The following is an 11539-nucleotide window of genomic DNA, read 5'->3' as shown; positions in this document are numbered from 1 at the left end:
GGAGGTGTGGCCGCCCCTCGCCCGTTCGGGTCGGGGGGGTCTCTGCTCGGGGGTCGTTGGGTTAGGGTCTCTCCCCTGCCGCGCTGAATGGAGCGCCGGGGCCGCCCGGGCGGCGGGGGGTCCCGGGGTGGCGCCCGGGCGCGGCCGCGGCTCCGCCCTCTCCGGGTCCTGCTCGGCCGCCGCCGCCGCGGTGGCTCCTGGCAGTCCCGGCGGGACGCGACCCTCGCCCCCTGACCCCCGAGGAGAGACCCGCGGGACCCGCGCTGGGGGGAAGCTGGGGCGGCAAATGGTGCCGAGGGCCGGTATCACTAACAGCAACTGGAAAGGAAGTGGACGCTTTAAAATTTGGTCAGTTCCCAAGAACGAGCTCTCTAAAAACAGAGGGGTTTATTTGCTGGAGGCTTTACCGTAATGGTTGCGGCAGGGTTTGTGCGGGGTTTGTTCTGGATTCGTCGCGGTATCAATTGTAAAGCTGGCAGGTGCGTTTACGTGTGTTTAACGCTGTAAGAAATAGTGATGAGTTTGTAAAAATTGTTTTTATTTAAATTAAGTCCTCAATCGTTACTGCTGTGTGCTTACACGCATATAAAGGGCTTTCTTTTGAGGCTATACTTTTGTTACTAACTGTTGCATCTGACTTAAAATGTCAGAAACTGTGATTGTTTCCGTTTTTGTTAACTTAGTTCTTGGGACTCTAAGGCTTGACTTTCCAGAAATTATGTGGCGCCCTGATGTTTTTACATCTTCCTACTTGTGTATCACCTTGTTTATTTCAGTTAGTTTAGTGTCTTTAAATTGTGCGAAAATATGTTATTATGCGAGACAATTACATTACGTAAAGCTGCAGTTGTTGATAACAACGCATGTTTCTGGGAATTTTTTCTGCCCAGTATTGCCTCCCATTACATCATTTGCAAAAAGTTTAGGCTCTGATTCATGTCACACCAAGTAGGAAAGCTCGGATGGACTGTGAGGACTTACTTTCTTGACATAATAATTCCACAACAGAGTTAATTTGCTAGTGCTTTCTATAAACTAAGTTTAAAATACACACAGTAATTGTCTAATAAGCGTGGCAGCCAGCAGAGAGATTAATTAAGCACCTGGAAAATAGGTCAATACTGTATTACGAAGTGACATGGTGAGATGGCAAATAAATAGAGCAAAGTGTTAACGTGGACTTACCGGGGGAAAACTGATCCCGATGGAGCGGCGGTGCCGGCTTTATCTGCGCTGCCGCGGACCTTTTATGGTAGCGCGCAGTGAGGGGGTGTTCGCAGCCCTGCAAAACAGGGCTTGGACTTTTCCCTCCCTGCTCTTGTTCCTGGGGGCTTCTCTTGTAGTTGCTTGCTCAGGGTGTGGCGCTGCTTGTGCTCGTAAATTATTTTTTCATAGATGAATTTTGCTGGGTGTTCCAGTACAGAATGCGGTGGTGGTGGTGGTGTGTGGCTCTCCGGGCTTTGGGACGGTTTGTAATTGGACGGATTCCATGAGCTGGAATAAAGTTTCATTGAAAAATTGCTCGGGAAGCTACCCCTGCCCTGGGGTCTCTGCGGCGCTTGTGATTTTTCTTTGTTTCAGGTTTTTTTGGTGTTTGCATGTTTCTTCCCTCCTCTCTTTCAAACAACTACCTACAGAAACAGGGAAATGAGACCGGCTCCTGCATAACAAGATAGCAGAGACAAAGACCGGGTGTGGGGAGAAAGAGTGAGCTTGCAACTCATCTTACAGAACTAACTGATAGAAATACTAGAATTTGCATGTGCTGCTTTTCTCGTTGTGTCCTCCAATTTGTAGTGGTTGCTTCAAAACAAATGTTGTTTTGGAGGTGATTTTTCAAAAAGCATCTGTTGGATTGATCATGTCCGTTAAAGGGGATGGGAGGCTGAACAGCACTTCCAGAGGCAGAGGGTTGGTTAGCTCACCAGCCCCTGGGTGGAACAGAATTAACTGTCCTTAATTCTTGTGAAAACCCCAATCCAAACGTGTAGGAATGTCAGGCTGTGTTTTTCCAAGCTGGCGTATTTAGGTGTATATACACCTCTTTGTACTATTTCAAGGGATTGCACACTTCCTGTTTTTAGAATAGTTTTCTTTTTACCTCTATAGGTTCTCTTTCTTGTATTTTCTCTTTTGCCAGTGTGCTGATCATGGCAACAAAGGCCCTTTTGACAAAGCAGTGGGTTTTGAAACGGGAATTTTGTAGTTGGCTTTCTTGTATGTGGTGGGGAGAAGGGCAGCACTGGTAACGGGAACAACACTGTCATTTGAGGCTGAACGTGTATTTTGGAGGGATGTTAAATACAGGAGGAGAAACTGCTTTTAGTGGAGCTAAATTTTGCCGTTGCAGTGTGAGGTGTCGTGGCATATGAATGCCATGCACATATACAGAACAGTTGCTGTAGGCAGTGTCGCTTTCTGCACAGAACTTTGGGGAATAAAGCAGAGGACAGCGAGGCCTTCTTACTTTTTTTTATTAGATCAGCCTTGGCTTTTCTGAATATATATAACGATTTCATCTGATCTGCTGAAGCATTACAGCTGAATTGAACTGCTCCGACTGACAGAAGTGTGAGTTGGGTAGAGCAGGCCTGATAATCACCTGGTGATCCTTGGCCGAGGGAAGAAGAAATGTGGAAGTAGGATGGTGGTGCTACCAGCATCTCTCTGTCAGGAGTTTGCTGTTGAATTTTGTCAAATAGTATCTACCTTTCAGACCTCAAAAAAAGCTTGTTTGTAGCATTTTGTGTTTTCTGAGTTCCTAAGTCACTGAAACATTATATTTCTTGAGATGCCTTCACTGACAATCAGAGGTGGAGTGGAAAATGATGTATTACTTTTAATAGATCTTGAAAGAAGAGCTCGTTATTTTGGATAGGTATAGGATGGGTCATTAGGTATCTGAAACTGTATTTCAGAACCCTGCCTGTGCTAAGCAGAACACCAAACATGGGGAAAGGAGCAAGGATGAGCACTGAGCATGTTAGAGATGGCTGCTGTGTGCACAGTGCACCTGAAACGACCAGGTAACTCTATTTAAAGCATCCTAAAATAACTAGTGCTATGATATAGGTTAGTAATGGGTTACCTTTTCTGACTTCCACAGGCAGTGAACACCCTTTGTTTAACCTGAAATAACCTATAATGAAGGATAAAGCCTGGAAAATCCTGTTACCTGGTCTTGGCTTCCCCGCCTCCCTTTATAGACTGTTTTAATTTAGAGTCTCCACCTTTTTACACAATTTTACAGAAATTGTAGCTTCATTTTTCTTCAGAGTCACTGAATTTTGAATGACAGGTGAGCAGGGGAACAACATGTAATTGTGAAAACGGATTTTAGTTGGTGACTTTATTTGATAATGCAGTATTTCTGCAGGGTAGGTCCTCCCTCCCTGTTCTTCAGTTGGTTTATTTCAATACAGTGAATGTTGAAAAAGATGGTAGGAGTTGGTGAGAATCTTGGTTTTAGATGCATTTTGGAGATAATCTTTGTAAAGTTTTGTAGTATTTTTTTCATGGTATATCACTTTTTTTTTCCATATAGTGTCCTAATACTCTGCTTCATTTTTGAGAGTGAGTAACTTCCTGACAAAAGGGAGATAATCTCTGGTATAGCAATTGTGCTTGGAAAAGGAAGAAGAGCTGAATAACTGAACTGTTTTTTAAGCAAGTCGACTCAAGTAGTTTAGTTCTGGCTTTTTTTCCTTATGCTGTGACTTGGAGTCAGTGTGTAATTTCAAAATACTTCTCCCTATGTTATTAACTTCATATATTTATTAGTTCCAGCATTATGTAAACTTTTTGGACAGTCTTTTTTACATTATGTTTTCAGAAAAAGATTAGAAAATTATTCCTTTTTGTAAGTAAGAAATATAATCCCTTTCCCCCCTTTTCTGCAGCTCTCTTATGCTCTAGTATTTGGGTATAACAGGAAAATGCTAAGTTCAAGTTCCAAAAGAGAGCAATAAAATAAGATGCAGTCAAACATCCAAAGACAACAGACATAAGAAATATTTTCCTATCTTTGAGTATGATCAAAGTTACAGCAACTCCCAATATTAAAAAAGTAATTGGATTCTTATGTACAGAGAACTCTCCTTGCGTGTTAGGAGGGGCACTCCCATCAAAAAAACTGTCCTTAAAATCAGTAGTCTTAAACTCATGCTTTCCATTCTTGCTAAGATAATGTAACAGTTCTAGAAAACTTTTCAGTGCTTTTTAAAGCATGTTACAAGTTAAGTACAAATAACATTTCTAATGTAAAAAGTCAGCTATTGTCAAATGAAAGTCTGCTTTTATTTGTATGAACATCACTTGCAGGATACATAAGGCACTGCAGTAACCACCCATTTAGAGTAAGTGGTGGAAAACTTCGGGGCAAGAAAGCTCAGTGCTGATACCTGTGCAGAGTCCCATAACCTTCCTCGTTCAAAGGGGAGGATTTGGAGATGATTGGAGATGCCCATGGCCGCTTTTCCAGGCTTGTTGGAAACCACTCTCTGTAATCCACTGATCTGAGTGTGTCATGCTCTCCACTGTTCTGGAAGCTGTGCTGCTCTGGGTTACCACGCTCTGCTGTCCTGCAGCTGTTCTTTGTGTGACCAGGACACTAAACTCCAAGGAACTTAAATTGCTGGGTGAGGCAAGATTTTTATCAGGAAGCTTGGCTTGGCTGTTACCGTGCCTTGGGGCAAGCAGCCACCAGTACCAGAGAAAACCTGCTTTGGGTTATTTTAGGGGCTTTGCTTTAGTTTTACTTGACTCTTGGTTGTGAACTGTGGGATGGAAGTGGATCTTCTTGCCTTGTGCTGACCTCATCTTGCAGTGGTGAAGTAAGATGGCAAAACTGGTCCCTGGGCAGGAAAAAGTGCCAGGAGAGCAACTTCAGCTGGGATTGCAATAATTGGTGCAGCTGTGCTTTGTGTGGGGCTGGAGTGTCCTCATAGCAAAGATGTTTGCTGCTTTTATTAGCGTGACCAGATCCCTCCAGGCCTGCTCCCTGGGGTCTCTGGATGTCAACTGACATCTGAACCTCTCCCTGTTCCTGCTGGAATAGACTGAAACAAGTCCTACAGAGAGGAGCTAGTGCAGGCTCAAGGGCTGGATGAGGAAGCTCACCTATAAAGGCAAAAATGCAGAGAGAAAACTACTTCAATACTGTTAATCATTAGAAAGTTTATAAGGGAGGAAAAGAAACTTTTCTTACTGGTGATCTAAGCTCCCTTTGGAAGGCAAGAATAACCACTAGTATCAGGTATCCACAAAAAAAATCTATATACACAATTTTATCTAAAGTTTTATTAATTTACTTTTGCAAAAGTAATTTACTTTTTCTTTCATAGATAGAATAAGCATTTCTTCTCTTGCGTTTCCAGAGTCTCAACATGTTTACTACTTCGTTTTGGTCCTCTGTCAGCATTTAAAAAAAAATGCTATGTTAACTTTTACCAAATTCCACTAGTTTAAGTAAAATATATTAATTTTTCCCCTCTTTCCTATGGTGCAGGTTTTGTCTGTGTTGGCACAATTGGTGGAACTTAACACAATTTGCAGGAGGCTTTTTAGTTGTTTCGTGTAAGATGCCTTTCTGCCTTTTCAACTGAAGCTGTTAATGTGCATCATTGTCTTGTAAACATCTTCCTTCCTGTGTTTTCCTAGAAACTTTGGTCATCTGCTACTTTTTACACCTTTGCTTTCAATTCTTCCCTTTTTTAACTATTGGACTTGGTTGCTTGCCTATAGTCTGTGTGTTCCAGTTGAGAAGTTTTTTCCACAGCTTCTTTTTGAAGATTTATAGGAATTGTATAGGGGTAGAAGAGGTCCTCAGATATCTTTATTTTTCAGCATTTGAGTCTGTTAAATACGGGAATTTTGGTGTTTGAGATCTTGTGAAGCGCTTCAGAAGGAACCAGATTTGTTCCTAGGAGGAGAAAAAAGCTCTTTGTCTCTTCTTTCCTTTTAATACCAGCTTATTTTGTGATTCATGAAATTAGTTGGTATTCAGTGTAATAGGAGTGGATTGCTTTCATGAGATGCTGAAGGGTGATTTTAATAACTCTTCTTTATGGCTTTTGTAGTGATGCTGTGGGCTGTCTTCTTCCTTTGGCCTGTGTCAACTCTGACCCCAGCAAGAGGATGTGCTGGGAAGTTTTCCCAAGAAATTCTTTAGGACCTCTTTGTGACAAATGCTGTTTGAGACTAAATGTGTTTTTAAAACGCTGTCGCAGAGATGTCTAAACATTCTTTTGAAGATTAAAACAAGAGTGGCTGTTAAAAGTTTGTTTATGCTACAAGTGGAAAGATTATTAAACATGGAAGGGAATACAACAGAGAAAAAATGTATGCACATTTATCAGTACTATTATGGCCCCCAGGTAGTGGGTCATATACTGCATGTGATCATGCCTTTCTTTTTGTATGCCTTCTGTGTAATTAAATCGGTAAGTTTCTTTGCATAGGGGAAAGGCAGAAATTTCTTGCCCTGGTGTAGCTTTGGGGAACATTATAATATGGTTTATTACAGTTATTGATTCATTAGGAGGCAGAAGGCTGATCCTTCTGTGAGAGGCCCTGATGCTTACCTGTAGGAAACACTGCTTCCTCCACATCCTTAGAAAGCTGAAAGGAGTGGTAAACACCTTTTCCCTCTGTTTTTTCTTTGCTGTTCTACATATGCCATGTCCAATTTATGCAGCTGTTTTCGGCAAGCAACCAATGCTATTTTCATGATGCTGTTGCTTACAAGGAAAGAAGAACACCTGTTACATAAAAGCAGAATATTCAAACCACTTTTAAATAAAGAATTTTTATTATGGGACAAATACTGGGACTTCACAGAGGTTTTTTTCTGTGTATGTATAAAAATACCTTTCAAACATGTGCTTACTGTGTGTACGTGTGTTTACCTCAGTCTGTGTGTGTTTGGAAGTTGTTACTGGATGTAGCTGGGGCAACTGACCTGAAAACTGCAGCAGAAAAAGATCAGTCAAGGTAAGTGTGTTGGATTAGATGCCTTAATTATTTTACAGTTACGTCAGTTTTAAAACAAATAAAGGCTTAAGATCTTATTTACTCTGACATTTTTGTTGCAGAGGAAGTTGAATATTCTCTAGGCGTGCTGTCTTGTCACCTCAGTAACCAGCCTCCTCTTGGAAGAGGGGCTGATTTTTCCATGTATATGGGGAAAGTTTTAACTCAAATATTACTTACTGCCAGGTAGTTCTCAATGTATGAATCAGCTTTATTCACCTTCTTGGTACAGAATAGTCTGATTTGCAAATTTTTGCATTGCATGTCAGACTCAGTGAGCTTGACAGGTTATTTGTGTGTGTGCTGCTGCAGAGTTAATGTGCAGGTCCTGTGGGGAGAGCAGGAATTTTGTGTTGGTGTATTGTTTTGTAAGTGTTTTGGGGTTTTTTTTTTTTTTTTTTTTTTTGTCCAGGTGGAAATCTTTTATAGTGAGAGGAAGAAAGATAATTTTGGATTAATTTCCTCCTCTTTGAGTAGTTTAGAGGACTTGATAATCTGTTTGTATGTCAGACTCCTTCATGTTCGTGCAGATGTGCTGGCATGCCAGACATTCTGTAAAGTGGCAACGAAGATAACAGCCATCTAGATTTATATTCTTACAGGAGCTGCATTTGGTATTGTCTGGGGCTACTCTAAAATGAAACTTCTAAATAAATTGCTTAGCTGGGTTGGTCCATTTCTAGTTCTGACAAAAGGCCAGCATTCTGAAGAACGCAAAATTAAGCAATTGAATAAAAAATAAAATGAGTGGAAATAAGAAAGGGCTAAGAAGGAATTTTTTGTTTTAAATACAGTGGCATTTGAACACGTGATATACCAACAGGCAGTTTGAGCTAATCTCCTGTATGAAATTTTATTTTGCTTTAGGGAAGGTGGCAAAATCTTTTGGAAATACAGCAATGGAAAAAGTCAGGCTTTGTGTCGTGCCTCTCTACTTGCCCTGGTCCCTCCTGTTGCACTGAAGAGTGACAGACAGTCGCAGTAGTTTGAACAGATCCTTCAGCACTACTGTTGTGCAGAAGGTGTGGGCTCTCCAAAACCCCACTGTTAAGGACTTTTTTTTGAGTGTGCCTTCTGTTTTCAGGTTCAAAAAGAATTAGTCTTCTAAAAGAAGAGATTAGGCTGGCAAAGCCCTGGCTGGTTGAAATGTGCTGTTTATGTTGATGGTGGCACATTCTGATTTGGAGGGCATGTTCTCACTGGGGCTGGTGGCCAATGCTGCCCTGCCTGTACTTGCTTTCCAGTTGCACAACAGCAGCTTGCCCAGAAGAAAAAGAAACGCTTCGAGCATTGTTTCATTTATCTTTTCAGCTATGATTGCAGTCATATTGGTATCACAAGATTTGGCTTTTGATATTCGTGGAAAATATGAATAAAGCAATTGTATTCTTGAGCACTGCTACTGGTGCTATGGCAGCGTTGAGTCATAGCAGTTCACTCTGATATTTTATGTAAAATATGTTTGTGCTCAGTGTATGGCGTCGGTTCTGTTTCCAAGTATCGAGACAATGGTGCAATTGAGACTGGTTTGTATCACACTTAAACGAACTGATATTTTCAGTTTCTGATATCAGCGTGACACTGCTGGTGTCTGATTAAAAATATCTCCACTGCTGCACAGACCTAAGTCAGGCCTGTAACATTTTTTTTCGGTGGTTAGTAACTAAGTTTTACAACTGCAGAATTGGATCATTGTATCATTTGCTTCCCACTGAAACTCTCCCAAGCTTGGAACCAGCGTTTGGCCTTTCAGCCTCGACCTGTGCCACTGACCTGTGCAGGACTGAGGTTTCATGTTGGGCAAAGGCTGCGTTGGCTCAGCTGAATTCTCTTGGTGTGTGATGGGCCAGAATCCCTGAGCTCTGAAATAGGTGTTGTAATCAAGAATGGTAATGACTTCTTTTGTCATGAAACTGCGTCTCTGGTTGCTACCCCAGAACTGGGTGTTGGCTTCCTTGGTGAGGTACCATCAGCTGCCTCTGCATTTCCCGGTTCTCTGTGGTGGAGTGTGTGCGTGCCTGTGCAGTTTGTGTCCAGAATTGTCTCCGTGGTTATGTGAGGAAGTGATTTATATGGCATAAGTTACCTGAAACACCTCTGTGCAGTTTCCTTTGCTCTGCTCTGTCCCTTCTGTGGGTCACAGATCTGCTCACAGAGCTGGTTTTGAGGTGGCCAGGGGGTGGGACTCCCGAGGCTTGTGTTTCTGGACACTTCACACTCTCTGTGGATGGGTTTTCCTTTATAAATGGCATGAAACCTCAATTGCCAATGCTTTGTTATTAATTGTACAGCTGGAGTAAGGGAATTCCTCAGGGTGAACATGTCACGGGGTATGAAAGTACTTGCATCAGTACAGCTTGTTCAGCTACATATCCAAAATAAACAATAACACAGAGGTGCTGCTACTACTGGTTGTAAATTTTCATCTGTAGGGAAAGAGAGGGCAACTAATTCAGCTTTGTATTTGCTAAATAACTTGAGAAGTTGGGTGGCACCTAATATAAAAAGAACAATTGTTTTACGTGGGAAAAATGAGAGTTCGTATCCTTGCTGTGTTTCCAAAGTGATGCATAACATAAACAAAACATTTCTTAAGTGCCACTGCTCAAATTGTGCATTTGCTGGAAGTCACTGAGCTTTTAGAAAGCCTCCCTTGATGCCCAGCTGCACTGTGAGAAGGGTGTGAGAGTGTTGGAACTGGTTCTTGCCCATGGAGGCCAGAAAGCTGTTGGAAAACAAGTTTTCTTGGGTTACAGTTTAACTCTGTTATTAGGTGGCAGCCGCCGGCTGGGCTTTGCGTGCCGGTAATTTACACGCCAGGAACAGCGTGGCGATTGCACTGCTCGGGGCAGGTAGAAGGGGCTGTGTATTTTGCAGATGAGTTAAGGGAGCAGTGTGGCCATTTCTCCTGAGCTCCCCTGCAGTGGCCTTATTAACCAGTTACTTTGCCACACGCCCCCTCACTCAGTCATGTGGAAATGTCACAGTAAAGTTAATTATTAATGGTGGTCAGGCCTGGAACAGCCTGTGCCTCTCAAGGTTGTCACAGTCTGCCAAATCGGTCATGTTCCTGAGTTTGCCTAGAACTGCCCAAGAAGGCTGGAGACATAATTTTGAGAAGTAAAGAGCCTTGTTATGGTTAGGTGAACATTAGCAAGATGTTAACCAGAGGTGTCTCATTTTGCTGAGACACATCTGTATTGTTTGCTGCTCAGTTTCTGTAGAGAGAAGCTTGGCCGGGGGGGACAAACTATGAAGTGTCTCCTGTTAACTGATACTACTTTGTGAAAAAATATTTATTAATTTATTTAAAGGAATAAACAATTAATTTACTTAGTTGAAATATGTTTGCTTCATTACTTTGTTCATACTTTCTTCAGAAGCACAGAATTCAGAGTCTTAACTCTGGTCAGAAGTCACATGTTTTTGTATAGTTTAATGTTTAGTAAGCCAAGTTTTCCCAGTTCTCTCTGCTTCAAACCAAGAAGACTCATTCCTTCGAAGGAAGCCTATCTAGAGGTAGTCACAGTTGGTAGGTGTTTTGGGTCAGTCTTTCTTTTGCGCATTCCCTGCAGTATTCATTAGCAATGAGGTGGGATCAGCAACCTCCATATTGGAGAATACAAGCTGGAGAACTCCAGAGCCAAATTCACGTTGTGTGTATCACTGCCCAGGAGCAGTCACTGTGCTGCAGTGAAGTTGTTACACTTTCCTTGCACTTGGGGAAGCAGAAGAGGGCTTTAAAAATATGTGTGGGGGAATGGAAAACTTCTCTGAGACTAAAACTGAAAGTCAACTGTGAAGTTACTCAAGTAACTGTGGTGCTGTCACCTGGGGATTGCACTTTTCAGTCCATCTTCTGATGGTTTTGTTTACTCTGCTTTGGTTTGCATCCTGGAGAGGTCTTGTAGTGCACACATTTGGTTTTTATTTTAAATTAAATTTAGCTGGAAGATGTGCACCAGCTGCGTATGAATGTTCAGGCTCAAGCAACCTCCCTGAAATGAGCACAGAAGATTTTTCTTTCCTTTGGCACTGGTTGCTTGGCTCTGCACATCACTCTCTTATTCTGCTGCTGGGCTTGTTAATGTAGGTATAGTCTGGCCAGATTCAGTTTGTACTCAAAAGCAGGAACAGTCTCATTAAGAAGTATGCAGAAAGATGTATAAACTCAGTGAAATGTTTTGTGATGGGGAAAAGAAAGATCCACTCTCTGCTAGGTGAAAATGTGCTGTGTGTTATTTTCTTTTGCTGGGAGTCCCGGTTTAAAAAAAAAGGGCAACAAAAAACCTGCAACACAATAACTCTTTATTCTTTCAGGTGTAGCTGTCCATAGAAATGTATTGTAATCCAAATACCTCAAAATAGTTTTTAAAAGAAAAGGCTTCTGAACCCCATAAACCAGTCAACCCAGTAAGAAAAACAGAGCCAAAAACCCGAACCATCCCCAACCGCAAAAACCCCACAACCCCAAACCAACAAACAGCCCCTTACCACACAGCAGTGCTGT

The 11539-nt window shown here is 42.0% G+C and overlaps 1 protein-coding gene across 4 annotated transcripts in view; it reads left to right on the top strand.

Moving 5' to 3' along the window:
* The first annotated feature begins 181 nt into the window (after window positions 1–181).
* The window catches only part of HIPK3 (homeodomain interacting protein kinase 3), a 67500-nt gene continuing 56142 nt past the window's right edge, over window positions 182–11539 (top strand). For 2 of the 4 annotated variants that reach the window (XM_042035534.1, XM_042035532.1), the window contains exon 1: window positions 182–348. The gene's annotated coding sequence lies outside the window, so the exon portion shown is untranslated. The remainder of the gene's footprint in view (window positions 349–11539) is intronic. The other 2 variants (XM_042035535.1, XM_042035533.1) reach the window with 1 other exon arrangement.

Source organism: Corvus kubaryi, unplaced genomic scaffold (genome assembly GCF_017639235.1).
Source record: "Corvus kubaryi isolate FWS band 111438036 unplaced genomic scaffold, C.kubaryi_AGA036_p1.0 37384, whole genome shotgun sequence".
In the NCBI taxonomy this organism is placed as follows: domain Eukaryota; kingdom Metazoa; phylum Chordata; class Aves; order Passeriformes; family Corvidae; genus Corvus; species Corvus kubaryi.
The sequence above is the reverse complement of the archived record's forward strand: the minus strand, read 5'-3'. Positions and strand labels throughout refer to the sequence as shown.